Source organism: Schistocerca cancellata, chromosome 7, assembly GCF_023864275.1.
Source record: "Schistocerca cancellata isolate TAMUIC-IGC-003103 chromosome 7, iqSchCanc2.1, whole genome shotgun sequence".
NCBI lineage: Eukaryota > Metazoa > Arthropoda > Insecta > Orthoptera > Acrididae > Schistocerca > Schistocerca cancellata.
The window spans coordinates 160,072,204-160,075,765 of NC_064632.1; the positions used below are offsets into that span (position 1 = coordinate 160,072,204).

The window sequence follows — 3,562 nt, forward strand, 5'->3', positions numbered from 1 at the left end:
ACTTTCATTTATGGGGGCATTTGAAAGTTCTTGTCTACGCAACCCCGGTAGCAAATGTAGAGTCTCTTTGGGCTCGTATTGTGGACGGCTGTGATACAATACGCCATTCTCCAGGGCTGCATCAGCGCATCAGGGATTCCATGCGACGGAGGGTGGACGCATGTATCCTCGCTAACGGAGGATATTTTGAACATTTCCTGTAACAAAGTGTCTGAAGTCACGCTGGTACGTTCTGTTGCTGTGTGTTTCCATTCCATGATTAATGTGATTTGAAGAGAAGTAATAAAATGAGCTCTAACATGGAAAGTAAGCGTTTCCGGACACATGTCCACATAACATATTTTCTTTCTTTGTGTGTGAGGAATGTTTCCTGAAAGTTTGGCCGTACCTTTTTTTGTAACACCCTGTATGTTGTGCGACTCCTCCTGAAAAGAGCTGTCCAGAAATTTCAGTAGTGAATCTCTCCATGATGCACAACGCCTCTCTTGTAACGTCTGCCAGTGGAGTTTGTTTAGCGCCTCCGTAACGCTCTGTCGCCAGCTAAACGGTCCAGTGACGAAACGCGCCGCTCTTCTTTGAATCTTATCTATCTCCTCTATCAGTCCTACCTGATAGGGATCCCAGACAGATGCACAGTACTCAAGAATCTGGCGAACAAGCACCTTGTTTGCCACTTCTTTCCTGGATGAGTTACATTTCCTTAAGATTCTTCCGATGAATCTGAGTCTGGTATCTGCTTTTCGCTCTAACTGTTCCACTTAAGTTCGCTATGGATAATTACGCCTAGATATTTTACGGCAGACGATGTCTCCAGATGTTTGTCATCAATAGTGTAGCTGTACGGTAATGGATTTCTTTTCCTATGTATGCGTAATATGTTACATTTATTTACGTTCAGGGTCAACTGCCAGAGCCTGCACCATTCATCAGTTCTCTGCAGGTCGTTCTACAAATTCTTACTATCTTCTGGCTTTGCTACTTTGGTATAAGCAACTGCAACATCTGCGGCCGCTCGGAGTGGCCGTGCGGTTTGAGGCGCCATGTCACGGACTGCGCGGCCCCTCCCGCCGGAGGTTCGAGTCCTCCCTCGGGCATGGGTGTGTGTGTTGTTCTTAACGTAAGTTGGTTTAAGTAGTGTGTAAGACCAGAGACCGATGACCTCAGCAGTTTGGTCCCATAGGAATGCACACACATTTAAACGTTTTGAACATCTGAACATCATCTGCGAATAGCCTTAAAGAGCATCCGACGCTTTCTACTAGATCATTTGTATATAAAAGTGTGACGTATAAATGGACAAACAATCAGACTGGGATTATTTGTAAACTGAAGAGGGATCACTGCTATCAGCTGCAGCGGGACATTACGGAATCAGCGGCGACGAGAGAGAATTTATACCGGACAGAGGTTTGAACCCGGGACCTCCTGCTTACTAGGCAGGTGCGTTAAACCACTGCGCTATCCGGGACACAGTGCTTTGCTGAAGTGACTGCCTCCTCCCATTTTTAACACTTTACTGTTCGCAGGTGGGAGTGTAGATGCGACTCGGTGGTGACTGACCTAGAACGCAGCCGTAGGAAGGAAGAGGGCCCCTCGACGAACCGTTACAGGCTTTCAGATCGCGGACGCGGCTGCGTCTCTGAAATCCGGCGTGGCAGAGCTGGGCCCGCCTGGCGTGGGAACGGCCCGAAAATGGCCCTCCGCCGATCTGCGACAATCGCTCCGTGAGGACGGTGGGGGAGGAAGGGGGAGGGGGGGATACTGTTGTAGCCGGCCGCTGGCTGTGGTTCTCTGAAGAGTTCGGCGGGGTGAGTGCACGAAACGACGTGGCACCATCCGCTATATTGTTGTCTGGGCGGCGGCCAACGACTGCTCTCTGCGGAAGCTGCGAGAACACAAGCCAGCCGCCAGCTGTTGGATTCCTTGGCAAGGGATACACAGCGTACTATCTTGGAAGGCGAGTCATCGAGAGATGTAGAAGTAACTTCCATCGCGCCCCAGGGAAGTGTGCTAGGACCTTGCTGTTCATACTGAATGTTAAAGACAATATTAATAGTAACTTCTACTCTTCGCAGATACTGCAGTTATCTAAAGTGAAATGCAGTCTGAAAATAGCTGTTGCAACAGATCTTGATAAGGTTTCAATGTGTTGCAAATATTTTTGTTGTTACGGTCATCAGTCCGAAGATTGGTTTGATGCAGCTCTCCATGCTACTCTGTCCTGTGCAAGCCTCTTTCTCTCCTAATAACTGCTGCAGCCTATACGCTTCCGAATCTGCTTAGTGTGTAAGTAGGCTGTTAAGATTTTTATATTGGTAATGCCACGTAGCGCTCTGTATGAAAATCACTGGCTGTGCTGTGTGCAGTCTGTGGCTAGTTTGCATTGTTGTCTGCCATTGTAGTGTTGGGCAGTGGCAGCTGGATGTGAACAGCGCGTAGCGTTGCGCAGTTAGAGGTGAGCCGCCAGCAGTGGTGGATGTGAGGAGAGAGATGGCGGAGTTTTGAAATTACATATATTATGACTTTTGATGATATTAAGGTAAATACAGTGTTTGTTCTCTATTAAACTCTTTCATTTGCTAACTATCCCTATTAGTAGTTAGTGCCTTCAGTAGTTTGAATCTTTTATTTAGCTGGCAGTAGTGGCGCTCGCTGTATTGCAGTAGTTCCAGTAATGAAGATTTTTGTGAGGTAAGTTATTTGTGAAAGGTATAGTTTAATGTTACCCAGGGCCATTCCTTTGCAGGGATCTTTGATAGTCAGATTGCGTTGCGCTAAAAACATTGTGTGGCAGTTTAAGCACAGTCTTGTATAAATTGTTTTAAAGGGGACGTTTCAAGTGTATGCATCTTTTAGCCGCGCGGGATTAGTCGAGCGGTCTCAGGCGCTGCAGTCGTGGACTGTACGGCTGGTCCCGGCGGAGGTTCGAGTCAAAAATGGTTCAAATGGTTCTGAGCACTATGGGACTCAACTGCTGTGGTCATAAGTCCCCTAGAACTTAGAACTACTTAAACCTAACTAACCTAAGGACATCACACACATCCACGCCCGAGGCAGGATTCGAACCTGCGACCGTAGCGGTCGTGCGGTTTCAGACTGTAGCGCCTTTAACCGCTCGGCCACTCCGGTCGGCAGGTTCGAGTCCTCCCTCGGGCATGGGTGTGTGTGTGTGTTTGCCCTTAGGATAAATTAGGTTAAGTAGTGTGTAAGCTTAGGGACTGATGATCTTAGCAGTTAAGTCCCATAAGCTTTCACACACATTTGAAAATTTTTTTTTCATCTTTTAGTCTCCCCCTACGAATTTTACCTCACCTCCTCCCACACACACTTCCTTCCAGTACTAAACTCGTGATCCCTTGATTTCTCAGAATGTGTCCTATCATCCGTTCTCTTCTTCTAATCACGTTGTGTCACAAATTTCTTTCCTCATCAATTCTTTTCGGTACCCCCGAATCTTCTAAACTTGCTCTACCAATCTAATCTTTACTATTCTTCTGTAACACCCCATTTCAAAAGCTTCTATTCTCTTCTTGTTTATACTGTTTATCGTACACGTGTAACT

General features: G+C 46.9%; 1 non-coding gene across 1 annotated transcript; it reads right to left on the reverse strand.

Moving 5' to 3' along the window:
* Positions 1-1,394: 1,394 nt before the first annotated feature.
* Trnat-agu (transfer RNA threonine (anticodon AGU)) lies at positions 1,395-1,468 on the reverse strand. Its single transcript has one exon. It is a non-coding gene; the product is annotated as a tRNA-Thr (tRNA).
* Between the last annotated feature and the right edge of the window lie 2,094 nt (positions 1,469-3,562).